The following is an 18,054-nucleotide window of genomic DNA, read 5'->3' on the forward strand; positions in this document are numbered from 1 at the left end:
GTAACTTCTACTCATTGTGCAACCCCAACACCTAAGTGTCTACTCACTGAGCCAAGAACCAAGTTGGTCTGTACCAACTGGAATAATCTTAGACTTCTTAATCATGGAACAGTCTTTAACTCTGTCCCACAGCACATTATCTCTGGTCTGGCTTTGCCACTGCTCCTGACTTAAAGGAAGTCAAAAGGACCCAATGCCAATTGGAAAAACATGGCCTTAAGAGGTGTTGGGAACCTTGTTGAACCTATCAACTCATCATGAGGGATATGTGTTACAGGTCCTGGACGTGACATGATCATGAGCAGATTTGTGAATGGAGATAAATCCACTGCAGTAACTGTATGTCTCCATGTTGTCTGCTATTGGGAACATTGTCATCATCACTGCACTTTAGTGGAAAGAACTCTTCCCCAAGTTGTGGTATGTATTCTGACCATCAGAGACAAAGGATGTGATCTTCAGTATGACCACTTATTTTCTTAGTATGACACACAAGGAGGCCATTCAGCCCATCAGTACCATGTTAGCTGCCATCATAGGTTCTTATCAATTGGATTCTCCTTTTCCTTTTTAATTCCTTTCAACTACTTTTCGCCCACATTTCCGTCACTCCTTCCATCAATGATCCATTCAGAATAATATAATCACCCAGCATGTCTATGATATGGGAGGAAATCAGGGCACCAGTAGAAACCCTTGTGGCCACAGGGAGAAACTGCAAACTCCTCCCAGAAAGTACCCAGTGTCAGAATGGAGCACTGGATCTTGGAGCGAGTGCTAACTGCTCTGCCACCATGTTGCCCAAGGAACATGCAGGCAGCTGCATTGTATATAAGCAACACACATAAAAGTTGCTGGTGAACGCAGCAGTCCAGGCAGCATCTCTAGGAAGAGGTGCAGTCGACGTTTCAGGCCGAGACCTTTCGTCAGGACTAACTGCCTGGCCTGCTGCATTCACCAGCAACTTTTATGTGTGTTGCTTGAATTTCCAGCATCTGCAGAATTCCTGTTGTTTGCATTGTATATAGTCTCTTTTGACCTTATACAAGCTTTTCACTCCATCACTCAAGAAGGATTGTGGAGTAAATATTAAGTCGGTTTGCCAACAGAAGTTTGTCTCGCTCTTTTGTCTGAATCATTCCTTTGTCACCAATATGACTTTGCTTTATCTGGTGAAACTGTAGTTGGTTGCACATGGTGGGCAAAATCATTGTATTGTTGAAGAGTTGCCTTGTAATTTCACTCTTTCTGAGTATCTTTCCCTACAAGGCTTTGCATTTCCCTGTCTCTGGGAACTAAGCTCATTCCTTTAATCATTTCAAAAAAGCTTAACGATTAAAATGCTCAGCTATGTTGCATGAACTTATTTTGCATTTGCTGAAAGAGGATTTGTTTTTGAGCGAAGAGTGATGAAAGATTCTGACAGAGCATGTCTGAACTGGCCTGTGGTGACTGATCAGCTGGATACTGAAGCACTGATAGTTGGAAACGCCTCCATGGGTACTCATTGGTAGTTGGAAATGCCTCCATGGGTACTCATTGGTAGTTGGAAATGCCTCCATGGGTACTCATTGGTAGTTGGAAATGCCTCCATGGGTACTCATTGGTAGTTGGAAACGCCTCCATGGGTACTCATTGGTAGTTGGAATCCACTCTATGGGTACTCATTGGTAGTTGGAAATGCCTCCATGGGTACTCATTGGTAGTTGGAAATGCCTCCATGGGTACTCATTGGTAGTTGGAAATGCCTCCATGGGTACTCATTGGTAGTTGGAATCCACTCTATGGGTACTCATTGGTAGTTGGAATCCCCTCTATGGGTACTCATTGGTAGTTGGAAATGCCTCCATGGGTACTCATTGGTAGTTGGAATCCACTCTATGGGTACTCATTGGTAGTTGGAAACGCCTCCATGGGTACTCATTGGTAGTTGGAATCCACTCTATGGGTACTCATTGGTAGTTGGAATCCCCTCTATGGGTATTGTTACGTACCCCGTAACTGGGTTGCCAAACCAGCAGAAATGGATCACTCAGTTGGAGTCTGGAGTACTAGAACTAAGAAAGTTTTATTAAAGAAACAAGCAACACAGTAATCGAAAGGATAATAAATGCAACAGTTCAGTGATGATAAACACACATGTGCACAGAATTAAGATAACAGCATCAATCAAGCTCTATCGTTGTCTAGGGGTAAATGACCAATTTCAAAATGACTCAAAGTTCAGTCCAGTTTAGTAGTTCAGTTCGCAGTAATCGTTGCCATGGCGGTGGACAACGTGGGGGAAGAGAGAGATAGAATAGGAACAACTCATCATTCAGAACGGCTTCACTCACAGACCAGCAAGATGGCTCACAAACAGCTTTTGGGCGGGTCCTTGGTGATGTCACCTGAGGTCACCGACTGTGACCCCTCCTCCAGATGCGGTCGATCCTCTGCAGTGAACCCGGCACCCAGGCAAGGGCGGACACACACCGGGTTCCCGCTGATCGTACCTTTCCACCCTGTGCGTTGTCCGGTACTTCTCACCACTCGTGAGAGGCGCACCGCTTCCAGGGTCTCGTTACCTCGGGTGGCGTGTGTCTGTCTTAGCGAACCTGTCCCTTTTTATCCCCCTGCTGGGGTATCGCCTGTCCATCACTTCAAACAGTTCAGGGTTCAAAGGGGGGAGCCGCTCCAGACAGCTCTTCCTCCCACATCCCTTCATTACACATCTCCAGACGCTGCTCCATTGTTCCTTATCTCTCCTTCCCCTGAGGGCAGGTGGCAGACCAACTGCTGATGCCACTGATGCTAGCCCAGGCCAGCAAACATCTTAATTTTATGTGTATTCTCGTAACAGTACTCATTGGTAGTTGGAAATGCCTCCATGGGTACTCATTGGTAGTTGGAATCCCCTCTATGGGTACTCACTGATAGTTAGAGCACTTCCATGTGCACTGAAACATCACCATCAGCAAGTTTTGAAAATGCATGGGGGGGGTGGGGTGATATTGGAAAATAAACTAGGTTTTGGGTAGAGTTATGCAGATAACTGAAGAGCAGGGGTTTGGGGAAAGAAAAACAAATCTCGTTAAGGAAAGAATTTGCATCTTCAGAAAAGCTTTAAAATTTGCAGTAGAACCTAAATCAAAACTGACTTTGTACACAATCTCATCATTCTGGTTATTTAAAATGACAGTTGCTTGCATAGTGGACGATCCCTCTCACCCCCTCCATGACATGCTGGACAAACAGAGGAGCACCTTTAGTTACAAACTGATTCCACCGAGGTGCACCACTGAACGCCACTGGAGATCCTTTCTCCTTTCAGTTACAAGACACTACAGCTCGTACTCCTTAAGTACATGGTTTCATTGCACATCTGTATTTTGCACGATTATGTGTTAATGTACATTTTTTTTGTACCTCAATGCTTACATTTTGTATTTTAAAGTATATATTTCTGACTGAACAACCTTGCAACAATAATTTCCTTTGGGATAAGTGAAGTTTTATATTTAACTTTATAAATTTCATACAAGAAAAGGTAAAAGGTATCTAGAGTACGTGTGATATCAATGTGTGAAGTGGCACCATTTTGATTAGCAAGATGATTCTCTGAAGACGGTGGATGAAGAATAATTGTTGACAATGTCCGAATGCAAACTTTGTCATGGAATTTTTTGTGAGATGTTGTGTGCAAATTGGCTTATGCTTTTCCTACAGTGGAACAGTAACATTCAAAAGTAAAATGCTTTGAGGTGCTGAAAAATGCTATTTTATTTGGTTCTGCTGGGCTTAGTAGCTAAGCCACACATGAAAGCCAGGAGCTGGACTTGGTTGTCAGAGGCTGTTTGAGACGCATGGCATTGAGAGCATTTATTAGGTAGAGGAAGTGCATCCCCACTAATCCCCCTGGCTTTGACAACTTTGTGGAACCATCAAGGCAGTAAGGTTAATTATAATGATTAAGAAATGTTTAACACATTTTGGTAGGGGTATGGTCAGCAGGATGAAGTAGAAGTTGGGGGCACAGCGGGCTGGACAATGGGACTAGAGTAAAGACATGAACAGGAAAATAAGAGACAAGTATTGGATAAAGGTGTGTACAAAATGTATTTGCCATGGTAAATAATACTTGAGGTGCAGGCAAGTGACAAAATGAGATAGTGGAAAGAAGAGACCTTTCCATTAGTTTCACTCCCATGTTTTTGTGTCTTAAATGTCTATTTTGTTGCTTTCAGTTATTAATCCATTTCTTTCTGGAAGTTAGTGTTGCATCAATTTCCTTTGCCCTTTGCGAAAATACACCACAGATCACAACTTGTTGCCTCAGGTTCTCTTAAATCCATTCTCTGGCTGCTGTCACTTTCTACTAAAGAAAGTAGATGCCATTTCTTATTTATCTAACTTTGTAATAGATTTTGAATGCCATGATTAAATCATCCCTATTACTATTGTGACGAGAATACACATAGATTAAGATGTTAGCTGTCCTGTGCTGGCACCAGTGGGATCAGCAGTTGGTCTGCCACCTGTCTTCAGGAGAGAGAGATAAGGAAAACAATGGAGCAGCATTTGGAGATGTTAATGAAGGGACGGGAGAGTCTAACGGAAGGAGAGCTGTCAAGATCAGCTCACCCTTTGAACCCTGAACTGTTTGAAGTGATGGACAGGCGATACCCCAGCAGGGGGATAAAAAGGGACAGGTTCGCTAAGGCAGGACACACACGACACCCCGAGGTAACGAGACCCTGGAAGCGGTGCCCCCCCCCCCCCGCAAGTCGGTGGGAAGTTTTTTTGGACAGCTGGTCGCGGGACAAGCCATAGACACACAGGGTGGAAAGGCACGATCGGCGGGAACCTGGTGTGTGTCCACCCTTGCCTGGGTGCCGGGTTCACTGCAGAGAAACGATCGTATCTGGAAACGGAGGGTTCACGGTCGGTGACCTCAGATGACATCACAAAGGACTCGCCCGAAAGCTGACTGCGAAGGTCTGTGTGGAAGCCGTTTGAATATTCATTCGTTTTGCTCTCTCTCTCCTTCCCCCCACACTGTCCATCTCCCACGGCAGCGATTACTGCGAACTGAACTAAATTGAACTGAACTTTGCGTCACTTTGAAACTGGTCATTTACCCCTAGACAACGATAGAGCTTGATTGATCCTGTTATCTTAATTCTGTGTACATGTGTGTTTATCATTGCTGAACTGTTGCATTTATTATCCTTTTGATTAGAGTACTGTGTTGCTTGTTTCTTTAATAAAACTTTCTTAGTTCTAGTAACCCAGACTCCAGCTGAGTGACATACATCAAAGTTGCTGGTGAACGCAGCAGGCCAAGCAGCATCTGTAGGAAGAGGTGCAGTCGACGTTTCAGGCCGAGACCCTTCGTCAGGACTAACTGAAGGAAGAGTGAGCAAGGGATTTGAAAGTTGGAGGGGGAGATCCAAAATGATAGGAGAAGACAGGAGGGGGAGGGATAGAGCCGAGAGCTGGACAGGTGATAGGCAAAAGGGGATACGAGAGGATCTTGGGACAAGAGGTCCGGGAAGAAAGACAAGGGCGGGGGGGTGACCCAGAGGATGGGCAAGAGGTATATTCAGAGGGACAGAGGGAGAAAAAGGAGAATGAGAAAAGAATGTGTGCATAAAAATGAGTAACAGATGGGGTACCAGGGGGAGGTGGGGCCTTAGCGGAAGTTAGAGAAGTCGATGTTCATGCCATCAGTTTGGAGGCTACCCAGACGGAATATAAGGTGTTGTTCCTCCAACCTGAGTGTGGCTTCATCTTTACAGTTTGGGGCCCTGAATGGTGGTAAGGGAGGAAGTGTAAGGGCATGTGTAGCACTTGTTCCGCTTACACGGATAAGTGCCAGGAGGGAGATCAGTGGGGAGGGATGGGGGGGACGAATGGACAAGGGAGTTGTGTAGGGAGCGATCCCTGCGGAATGCAGAGAGGGGGGGGAGGGAAAGATGTGCTTAGTGGTGGGATCCCGTTGGAGGTGGCGGAAGTTACGGAGAATAATATGTTGGATCCGGAGGCTGGTGGGGTAGTAGGTGAGGACCAGGGGAACCCTATTCCTAGTGGGGTGGTGGGAGGATGGAGTGAGAGCAGATGTACGTGAAATGGGGGAGATGCGTTTAAGAGCAGAGTTGATAGTGGAGGAAGGGAAGCCCCTTTCTTTAAAAAAGGAAGACATCTCCCTCGTCCTAGAATGAAAAGCCTCATCCTGAGAGCAGATGTGGCGGAGACGGAGGAATTGCGAGAAGGGGATGGCGTTTTTGCAAGAGACAGGGTGAGAAGAGGAATAGTCCAGATAGCTGTGAGAGTCAGTAGGCTTATAGTAGACATCAGTGGATAAGCTGTCTCCAGAGACAGAGACAGAAAGATCTAGAAAGGGGAGGGAGGTGTCCGAAATGGACCAGGTAAACTTGAGGGCAGGGTGAAAGTTGGAGGCAAAGTTAATAAAGTCAACGAGTTTTGCATGCGTGCAGGAAGCAGCGCCAATGCAGTCGTCGATGTAGCGAAGGAAAAGTGGGGGACAGATACCAGAATAGGCACGGAACATAGATTGTTCCACAAACCCAACAAAAAGGCAGGCATAGCTAGGACCCATACGGGTGCCCATAGCTACACCTTTAGTTTGGAGGAAGTGGGAGGAGCCAAAGGAGAAATTATTAAGAGTAAGGACTAATTCCGCTAGACGGAGCAGAGTGGTGGTAGAGGGGAACTGATTAGGTCTGGAATCCAAAAAGGAGCGTAGAGCTTTGAGACCTTCCTGATGGGGGATGGAAGTATATAAGGACTGGACATCCATGGTGAAAATAAAGCAGTGGGGGCCAGGGAACTTAAAATCATTGAAAAGTTTAAGAGCGTGAGAAGTGTCACGAACATAGGTCGGAAGGGATTGAACAAGGGGTGATAAAATAGTGTCGAGGTATGCAGAAATATGTTCGGTGGGGCAGGAGCAAGCTGAGACAATAGGTCGGCCAGGACAGGCAGGTTTGTGGATCTTGGGTAGGAGGTAGAAACGGGAAGTGCGGGGTGTGGGAACTATAAGGTTGGTAGCAGTGGATGGGAGATCCCCTGAGCGGATAAAGTCGGTGATGGTGTGGGAGACAATGGCCTGGTGCTCCTTAGTGGGGTCACGATCGAGGGGTAAATAAGCGGAGGTATCCACGAGTTGTCGCTGTGCCTCGGCAAGGTAGAGGTCAGTACGCTAGACTACAACAGCACCCCCCTTATCAGCGGGTTTAATAATAAGGTTAGGATTAGTGCGGAGGGAGTGGAGAGCAGAGCGTTCCGAAGGAGTGAGGTTGGAATGGGGACAAGGTGCGGTGAAGTCGAGACGGTTGATGTCCCGTCGGCAGTTAGCAATAAAGAGATCCAGAGCAGGCAGAAGACCAGAGCGGGGTGTCCATGAAGAAGAGGAGGGTTGAAGACGGGAGAAGGGGTCATCGGTGGGGGTGGAAGAGTCCTTGCCGAAGAAGTAGGCTCGGAGACGGCGGAAGAAAAGTTCCGCATCATGGCGAACACGGAACTCGCTGAGGTGTGGGCGAAGGGGGACAAACGTGAGGCCCTTACTGAGGACAGAGCATTCTGCCTCCGACAGTTGAAGGTCGGAGGGGATGGTAAAGACCCGGCACGGATGAGAGCTGGGATCAGAGGGGGGAGGGGGGAGGCTGGTGGTTTCGGTGGAGAGGGGAGGGTTGGGGTGAGAGGAAGATGGAGCCTCTGAGGGCCCAGGAGCTGACGGTGGGATCTGAGGAAGACGGGGCTGCGGAGTGATGGTGGGGGAAGGGGAGACGGGAGTCACAATAGCAGCACATAAAGACCCGGCCTGGAGTTCAAGGCTGGAGTCGCAGTTGGTGGTTGCGCAATCACTTCGAATGTGTCCATGGTCGTTGCTGGAGTCCGGGTTTTGAATATGCCCTGAGGTGTTGGAGCCGCCGAGGTCAATGGCAGGGGCCGCAATCTGAAGTTCATGCCTGCTAGCGTCGGGGCCAGCAGGCTCTGGAGTCCGTAGATGTAGGATCTTGCGATCTTTGCCTAACATGACAAAGTCAAAAAAACAGCGATTGCAGGCGTGAATCCGACGGAGGATGAAATAACGGGTAGGACCATTACAGACGGTGAAGAAGGTGTCCCGAAGGTGTGGAAGGGTCTGGGATAGGGACACCAAGTACCTCCTTATGGCGGAGAGCGTCGCCTTCAGAGCTTGACGGGAGAAGCAGCGAGAGGCAGAGTCAATAAAATGTGAGTACCTGGGATCCTCAGAAGGTCCAAATTGAGAGGCTTGGAAACGAATCCTAAAGCCAACTGGAGTAAGTTGGCGACAGAGGCACGTTCCAAGAAAGGATATATGGCTGTGATAGCGAGTCTGAGTCAAAGTGTGGTCGAAAAGTTGAAGAGCCGAAGAAATTACAGATGGGGAGCAGTGAGAGATGGTTTCACTGAACTCCCGTCGAAGAGAGGATTTAAACTTCTTCGCTGTAGGCATCACCGGAAGAGACTTCGCAGTAGTGAATTTAAACGCAAACAACAGGAATTCTGCAGATGCTGGAAATTCAAGCAACATACATCAAAGTTGCTGGTGAATGCAGCAGGCCAAGCAGCATCTGTAGGAAGAGGTGCAGTCGACGTTTCAGGCCGAGACCCTTCGTCAGGACTAACTGAAGGAAGAGTGAGTAAGGGATTTGAAAGTTGGAGGGGGAGATCCAAAATGATAGGAGAAGACAGGAGGGGGAGGGATAGAGCCGAGAGCTGGACAGGTGATAGGCAAAAGGGGATACGAGAGGATCATGGGACAGGAGGTCTGTGAAGAAAGACGGGGGGGGGGGGTGACCCAGAGGATGGGCAAGAGGTATATTCAGAGGGACAGAGGGAGAACTGAGTGATCCATTTCTGCTGGTTTGGCAACCCAGTTACGGGGTACGTAACGTAAGTGGGGTTCTCATTCGCAATTTTGAACGCTAAATTTGGGTCGGAGTAAATTGGGTCAAAATTCCCGAAAGAAAGAAAAGACAAACAGCAGAAATGGAGGCTGAGGAATTTATAAAGGCGCCGACCTTGGAGGCATTAGAGGATGCCAGGAAATCGGAATTGGTAGCTGTGGCCAAATGGTTGAATCTTGCTAAGGGGAAGTCGACAATGAGGAGAGAGGAGATACACAGAGCTATCGTAGAGCACTATGTATCTAAAGGTGTGTTTCCCCAAGGCGAGCTGAAGGTGGTGTCTATTGAAAAACCTGCTGGAGACGCGGTACAGGTGCAGCTTGAAAAACTGAGACTCGAGCACGAGTTCCGGGTACGGCAGTTTGGAGCGAGAAGAGAAAGAGAGGGACAGACAGTTGGAGTGAGAAGAGAAAGAGAGGGACAGACAGTTGGAGAGAGAAGAGTTAGAAAGGTGGGAGAGAGAGAGAGACAGTTGGAGTGAGAGGAGAAACAGAGGGAAAGGGAATTCGAGCTGGAGAAGTTAAGGATAAGGGCAGAGCAGGGGCCCGTGCCGAACCAAGGTGGAGGGTTCCGGGCGACCCAGGAGGTTAGGCTGGTTCCCCCATTTGACGATACCGACGTGGATCGGTACTTTCTCCATTTCGAAAAAGTTGCTACAAGTCAGGACTGGCCGAGGGATAAGTGGGCTGTTTTGCTTCAGAGTGTACTGAAAGGGAAAGCCCAACAAGCTTACTCAGCTTTGTCCGCGGAAATGCCCAGAGGTATGAGGTGGTGAAAGAGGCCATCCTCAGGATTTATGAGTTGGTCCCGGAGGCATACCGGCAGAGGTTCCGGAATGCGAGGAAGCAGTGGGACCGCACGTATTTAGAGTTTGCCCGTGAGATGCAGACATACTGTGAGTGTTGGTGCGCCTCGAAGGGGGTAGAGGGGGATTATGACAGACTGCTACAACTGATCCTGATTGAGCAGTTTAAAGGTTGTGTCCCTGAGGGTATGAGACCCCACCTAGATGAGAAAGAGGCAGCCACGTTAGCCGCAACTGCTAAGTTAGCGGATGAGTATGCATTGACGCATAAAATGAAGTTTGCCCCGAGTAAAGGCTACCAGAAGGGAAGTCAGGACGGCGGGGAGAGTCCGCCAGAAAAGTCAGAAAGTAAGCCGGGGACTAGTGAGAAGGATAAGGTAGACCGGGAGCAGTCTGGTAGGAAGTCTCCTGGGGTCGTCTGTTATAATTGCGGGAAAGTCGGACACTTTGCGTCCAGGTGCTTTGCCCCAAAGGAGACAGGAAAAGGAAAAACGGCGATCTTGACTGGCTGTATCAAGCTGGTAAACGAACTGCTAGGACAGGACAGGTCTGCCAAAGTTCAGGAAGGGCGCGAGAGGTTTATCTCGGCCGGATTGGTGTCAGTGAAGGAGGGGTTAAAATCAGTTCCAGTGCGGTTCTGGAGAGACACGGGAGCGTGTCAGTCACTGATACTGAAGAGTGTATTAGAGTTTAGCTCAGAGACCCAGACTGGGGAGGTCAAGGTCAAAGGCAAAGGTATTGGGGAAGGGACAGAGGCAGTCCCTTTGCACCAGATACACTTACAAAGCAACCTGGTCTCTGGACTAGTCACAATCGGAGTGAGGCCTGAATTACCGATGAAAGGTATGGAAGTCTTGCTCGGTAATGACCTCGCCAGGGGATCGTGTTCCCAGCGGTGAGATTGACAGGTCAGCCTGCCAGCATTGAGGCCCCGCCCATGGACTCACAGGTTCATCACAGGACTGCGGTAGTAAATTTAGCTGAGATGTTTCTGCCAGCCTTGTACAAGAAGGGGGTAGAAAGTGAAAAGAAGGCGTGTAGTGAAACAAGAGGTAGTGAGGGAGCTGAGACAGACTTGGCATTAGCCAGGAAAGAATTTGTGCAGGCGCAGGAGTGAGACGAGGGGCTGATGGTTTTGGCAGAGACAGCTCTCTCTGACACAGAATTAACAAGGGAACCAGTAGGCTATTGTGTGGAGGAGGAAGTGCTAAGGAAGAAAGGGAAACCAAGTACCATACCCGCAGATGAGGAATGGGGGGTGGTGCAAAAGAGTTATGGGGATGAGATTTTTAACCTGGCCCACAAGGTTGACATTTTGCGGTGCTGGAGGAAACAGTTGGTGGAATCATGAAAGAGGTTTACCGGCCGTACCGGAGGAAGGATGTTACTGATTATGGCCGACGTGAACTGAGACGGTCACAGGCTTTTGATATGCTAACACACTTAGTCGGTGTTAGCGCGGAAATCAATAAAGCTAGGGTCCCCCGATACGAGAAAAAAACCATTTTGAAAAGATGAGTATGGTATCGACCAGATGGGAGAAGACTATTGTTTTGGCCAGCGCTGCTGATAAGGTCTCTCCCTTAATCCCCGAACAAAGCGACTCTTTAGGAGAAGTAATTAAATGACTTGCACACATGTGTTTGATTGTCCCGAGGCGATGCAAAGAACTGGGACGTTGGGTGGTGTTTGTTACACTAGGCCAGCAAAGCGAGGAACATTCCTATAGAATGAGTAATTCAGTGACAAAAGGGCTGATGAACACAGAGGTGTGTATTGGCAATGTAATACGGCTGTCTGAAGCCAGTTTGATAGTGAACCTTGAAAAAAATGAGTTCGGCCACACGAAGGTCACTTACCTGGGAATTGTGGTGACACGGGCAGCTGGCAGCGATGCAAGCTAAAATGCGGGCTATCTCTGACATCCCAACCCCGACAGACAAGAGGGCCCTCAGAAGGCTCTTGGAGATGGTAGGGTACTGTAGGAAGTTTTGCAATAACTCTGCGGTTACTACCCCTTCCCCTCCTACTAAGCCCTTGCGAGAGAAAACTAAGTCGGAATGGGACGACCCTCGTTATTGTGGTCCGGGAGGAAACCCAATGAGAGGTTACATTGATCGCAATTCATCAGTGTTTTTGGCCACTATGAAGTTTGCTAAGTTGGAGCCTCGTCTAAGGGATTATTAATAACACATAAAAGGAACAGAAAATGTGATGGCTGACTGTCTGTCAGGTGTTGACAACTTCAAATTCACTGTATTAGCCAAATAGCTGATAAAGATGTGTATTTGTGTGTATCAAATAATGTATTCATGTTTGTAATTTTTACCCCGGTAAAAATCCTTAAAGGGGGGAAGTGTGACGAGAATACACATAGATTAAGATGTTAGCTGTCCTGTGCTGGCACCAGTGGGATCAGCAGTTGGTCTGCCACCTGTCTTCAGGAGAGAGAGAGAGATGAGGAAAACAATGGAGCAGCATTTGGAGATGTTAATGAAGGGACGGGAGAGTCTAACGGAAGGAGAGCTGTCAAGATCGGCTCACCCTTTGAACCCTGAACTGTTTGAAGTGATGGACAGGCGATACCCCAGCAGGGGGATAAAAAGGGACAGGTTCGCTAAGGCAGGACACACACGACGCCCCGAGGTAACGAGACCCTGGAAGCGGTGCCCCCCCCCCCCCGCAAGTCGGTGGGAAGTTTTTTTGGACGGCTGGTTGCGGGACAAGCCATAGACGCACAGGGTGGAAAGGCACGATCGGCGGGAACCTGGTGTGTGTCCACCCTTGCCTGGGTGCCGGGTTCACCGCAGAGAAACGATCGTATCTGGAAATGGAGGGGTCACGGTCGGTGACCTTAGATGACATCACAAAGGGCTTGCCCGAAAGCTGACTGCGAAGGTCTGTGTGGAAGCCGTTTGAATATTCATTCGTTTTTGCTCTCTCTCCTTCCCCCCCACACTGTCCATCTCCCATGGCAGCGATTACTGCGAACTGAACTGAACTAAATTGAACTGAACTTTGCGTCACTTTGAAACTGGTCATTTACTCCTAGACAACAATAGAGCTTGATTGATCCTGTTATCTTAATTCTGTGTACATGTGTGTTTATCATTGTTGAACTGTTGCATTTATTATCCTTTTGATTAGAGTACTGTGTTGCTTGTTTCTTTAATAAAACTTTCTTAGTTCTAGTAATCCAGACTCCAACTGAGTGATCCATTTCTGCTGGTTTGCTAACCCAGTTACGGGGTACGTAACACTATGATGAGGCACCACCTCTGCCTTTGAATGCTAGGACACGCCACACCAGGGAAAGGGAAGGAAAATGAGTAAAGCCAGGAAGGTTGTCTCCATCAAATGGATCTGCAATTATTAAGCTCTGCTTTAATTTGTTCATTGTTCAATAAGTAGATTTACAGAAAATGGCAGTGCTTCTCTGGGAAATGACACCTTCAAGGACATTTTAGAACACAGTGATTTCAAATAACCTTCCTGTACACTGGGAATTATGACAGCAAGGATATTTCCGAGATATGGAAATTTGTTTTCAGTGATCAGGGAGCTAGCTAAATTCCTGAAGCCAGAGATGTTGAACTCGCTTTAATGTAATTCACCATTATGTGAGTATCAAGCTGAGCTGCATTGCTTGACTTTTACCCTGGATCTAAACTATGGAGAAAGCTGATTACATCATCCTGACTCTTTTTGTTTGAAGGTTCAGTATAGAATCTTTGGATTTCTCTTGGAATCTGATGTCTTAAAAATGACAGCAAGTGTTTACTAGGTCAGCAAGTTTTTCAATAATGTCTAGACAACCATTTGGAGCTTCTCGTTGGGAATCTGCAAACTATTCTGAATGTATACTTGATCTATTGGGATTTTTGTCGCATTTCACAGCATTGAGTTTCATGGCACACTCCCCCCACTTGAGATTTGCAGTGCTTTCCCCAGAGTGTCACTTGTCCATTTTACTCAGTCTGTTGCTACTGAGGCAACATTGATCATCTCCAGATGGTGTACTGGACAACTGCACACACTTTAAATTGGGTGAATACCCTCTAGCAAATGTTTTCACAGCGAGGCCAAGGTGGGGCTGCTTCCTCTCTGAAATGTTGTGACTTGTGACTGTTCTGTGCAAGATATACCTGAATAGGTAACAAACCAAGATTAGCAGTCTAGGACAGGGGTCCCCAACCTTTTTTGCACTGCGGACCGGTTTCATATTGACAATATTCTTGCGGACCGGCCGACCCGGGGGGGGGGGGGCGGGGGTAGGGTTGCCAATGGACAAGAGTAGCAGTCAAATACGTTGTTTACCCCGAGAGACTAGAATGACCATGAAGCCTTGCGTGGGCACCAGTGCGCATGTGTGATTTGCGCATTCATGTATGTGCTTTTTTTTCTACAAATCGTTTTTGGCGATTCTGTTCGGGGGGGAGGGGGTGTTAATCACGACCAGAATATATGTCATAAGTGACTAATACACTCAATTTCGTTTCTAAAAGGGTTTCTCTAACAAATTTAATATTAAACACACAGCGCATATTTTCCTTGCATGAAAATAGTGCTAAGTCAATTATCGGGGGAGGACAGGGGAGCTTGAAGTAAGTGTTGAATGAACTTCCAGTAGAAGTGGTAGAGGCAGGTTCGATATTATCATTTAAAGAAAAATTGTATAGGTATAGGGACAGGAAAGGAATGAAGGGTTATGGGCTGAGTGCAGGTCGGTGGGACTAGGTGAGAGTAGCGTTCGGCACGGACTAGAAGGGCTGAGATGGCCTGTTTCCATGCTGTAATTGTTATATGGTTATATAAGTAAGTCAATAGCATCATAACATTTTAAGTAGCGTTTAGATATTAAACACACAGCACATATTTTCCCCGTATGAACATATAAAATCATTGCAACGCTCCAATATCGCTGAATCAGTGGGAGCCCTGGGCTTGTTTCCCTGCAACAAGACGGTCCTATCGAGGGGTGATGGGAGACAGTGATACTCGAACGGGGTTCCTTATGTCCAGTCTATTCCGCAATTTGGTTTTCCTTGCATTCATTGCAGAGATATGTTGGAAATGGGAGCAACGTTTTCAGTGCTTTCGTGGCTATCTCAGGATATTTAGCCTTGACTTTGACCCAGAATGCCAGCAGAGATGTTATGTCAAACATACTTTTCAGCCCGCCGTCATTTGCAAGTTCGAGGAGTTGATCTCCTTCCCGCGCTGACATGGCTGACGCCTGTGTAATGACCTCACATGCGTAATGGCTCAACAGTGGGCATGACGGAATGAGGAAAGGTGCAGCTGACTCCTATTGCCAAATCATATCGTTTCCTCACAGCCCGGTGGTTGGGAACCGCTAGTCTAGGATACTTACCCAGTTCATCAGTGGTCCCGATGAACAGTCTAAGCTTGAAACATTGACTCTCTATTTCTCTCCATAGGTGCTGCCTGATCTGCTCGGCATTTTGTTTGTGTTGCTCTAGATTTCCAGCATCTGCAGAATCAGTGGTATTTTTCCCATTCTCAGTATGCTAGGGTTCCTGGTGTTTTATAAGAAGGGATCTTTGAATTGACCCAGTTATAAGAGGGTGCAGGTCAGAATGAGTGCAAGTTTGATATTTATAATTCTGAGAAGTTTGTTAGGCACCTGATCACAATAATATCCATCCAAAGGAGAGGCGATTTCCACTAAAACCAGCCAGTATTGAGTTGGTTTCTAACTGATAGGAAGCTATAATTCAAAGAAATACAAAGACTTATAAAGTAGGTAACAAAGATTATCTCTGCAGACAGGTTTTCCTGCCAACTGTCTTGTTGACTGGTACATTAAATACTTCACTGGTTATAAACCTTCCCAAATTATCAACCTTTTATAGAAAGTTGCATGTTATGTCACTGCACAGTTTACATTTCACTGAGAAATCGTGTTCAGTGAGTGGGTGGTACTTTGTATGTGCTTATAAAAGAAAAACAATACTGTCTCTCTTGTATTTTCCCATGAAGAAAAGCCAGACTCATTGCGTGTTTCCTTACATTAAATCTGAACAAATAATTCTGCCATGGACTCAGTGAACGACTCAGTTGGGGAAAGAATGATAAGATTTTATTGGTTTCCACTACATGCTATAAAGGATGCTGAAGTCAGTTTAATTCACATAATAAAAAATAATGGTTTTTTTCATAATAAAACTAGTGAGTGTAACAATTTGTGTTTGCATTGCGCATAAGAAATGGAATGCCAGTATGTATGAAAATGGGAACGAAGTTGCATACAATTTATCAATCAAAAAATTAACAAATTAAAGATATAAAGAAATTTGAAAGGGTTACTTTACAACTACAGGCCAGTCTGCTAAACATATGTTGAACATAACCTGGGACAAAATTAATTGGCATCGAAAAATAATGAGGTAGTAAATAAGAGCTTCTTGTCAGATTAATGCTTATTGAAGAAACTGAATGGATTGATGAAGGTAGTGGAACTGATGTTCCAACTAATAGATTTGTGCAAGGTGATTTTTGAAGTATTGTAATTACTTGATACAAATTGTGAGCCTAAAGGATGAGACAAAATAAAGGCTACCTGGAGATAAAGTTAGCTAAAGGTTAGTTTTAGAGAGTAGTGAATGGTTATATTTAAAACAAAGTTCATATGTGTAGTGGTATTTCTCAAGGGCTCCTTTGATGTGTATCAATGACCTTTTACTGGGGTATAATTTCAAAGCAAATGACATGAAAGTGGAAGAAGATAAGACTAGTTACACAGTCGAAGTAAATTTATTATCAAAGTATGTATCTGTCACCATTACTACCTGGGATTCATTTTCTTGCTGGCATTTACAGGGAAATAAAGAACTGCAATAAATTTATGAATAACTATACATAAAGACTGACAAACAACCAATGTACAAATGAAGACAAATTTTGTCTGTGTGTGTATTTTTTTTTGAGAACCATGAATTGTAGAGACCTTGAAAGTAAATCTATAGGTTGTGGAATCAGTTGAGAATTGAAGTGAGTGAAGTTGCCCGTGCTGGTTCAAGGGTCTGATTATTGTAGGGGAATAACTGCACCTTAATCTGGTGGTGTAGGGTGCCTCTTACCCAATGATAGTAGTGAGAAACGAGCAAGGCCTCGATGGTGGGTATCCCTGGTAATGAATGCTGTTTTCTTGTGGCGTCACTCCTTGTAGATATGTTGAATGGTGAGGAGAGCTTTTCCTGTGATGGACTGGGCTGCATCCTCCACTTTCTGTGGACTTCCCCTTTCCTGGACTGTTTGCCACCATTTAGGGTGCTCTCCACTGTACATGTATAGGAATTTGCCAAAGTTTTAAGTGACATGCTAAATCTACATAAACCTTTTAGAAAGTAGAGTTGCTGTCATGTCTTCTTTGTGATGGCACTTGCTATTTATTGACTATAGCTCAAAGTTATATAACACAGTCATACTCTTACTTCTAATCAACGAGCTCCAAAACCTGAGACTCTGTACCTCCCTCTGCAATCCTTAACTTCCTCACCTGGAGGCACCAATCTGTACAGATTGGAGATAACATTTCGCTGACAATCCACACTGGCACATGTCCAAGGATCTGTGCTTAGCTCATTGCCCATGATTGTGTGGCAAGGCATAGCTCAAACCCCATCTATAAATTTGCTGATGGCACAACAATTGTTAAATTTCAGATGGTGATGAGGATTACAGGAAAGAGGATGATCAGGTGGTTGAGTGGTGACACAGCAACGACCTTGCATTCAACAGCAGTACGACCAAGGAATTGATTGTGAATTTCAGGAAGAGGAAGTTGAGGGACACACATCAGTCCTCACTGAGGGCTCAGAAATGGAAGAGGTGAGCATTATCAAGTTCCTGCATGTAACCATCTCCAAGAATCGACCCTGAGCCCCACTTATTAATGCAATTACAAAGATGGCATGTCAGTGACTATATTTCATTAGGAACTTGTGGAGAATTGCTATGTCAACAAAGACACTCGGAAATTTCTACAGATGTACTGTGGAGAGCGTTCTAACTGGTTGCGTCACTGTCTGGTATGGAGAGGCCGCTGCACAGGATCAGAAAAGGCTGCAGGAAGTTGTAACTTAGCCAGCCCCATCATGGACAGTAGCCTCCCCAGCATCCAGGACACCTTTAAAAGGCGATGCCTCAAAAAAAGACAGCATCCATCATTAAGGATCCCTATCATACAGGCCGTGCCCTCTTAATGCAACCGTCATGGAGGTGGTACAGGAGCTTGAAGAAACACACTCAATGTTTCAGGAGCAGCTTCTTCCCTTCCACCATCAG

General features: G+C 46.1%; 1 protein-coding gene across 3 annotated transcripts in view; it reads left to right on the forward strand.

Annotated features, from left to right (window-relative positions):
• fam110b (family with sequence similarity 110 member B) overlaps positions 1-18,054 on the forward strand; it is a 185,017-nt gene that overhangs the window by 46,657 nt on the left and 120,306 nt on the right. Inside the window, exon 2 of one of the 3 annotated variants that reach the window (XM_063041908.1) lies at positions 17,433-17,598. The exons of the other annotated variants lie outside the window; for them this stretch is intronic. The gene's annotated coding sequence lies outside the window, so the exon portion shown is untranslated. The remainder of the gene's footprint in view (positions 1-17,432; positions 17,599-18,054) is intronic. 3 annotated transcript variants of the gene reach the window in all.

This window comes from Mobula hypostoma, chromosome 1, assembly GCF_963921235.1.
Source record: "Mobula hypostoma chromosome 1, sMobHyp1.1, whole genome shotgun sequence".
Lineage (NCBI taxonomy): Eukaryota > Metazoa > Chordata > Chondrichthyes > Myliobatiformes > Myliobatidae > Mobula > Mobula hypostoma.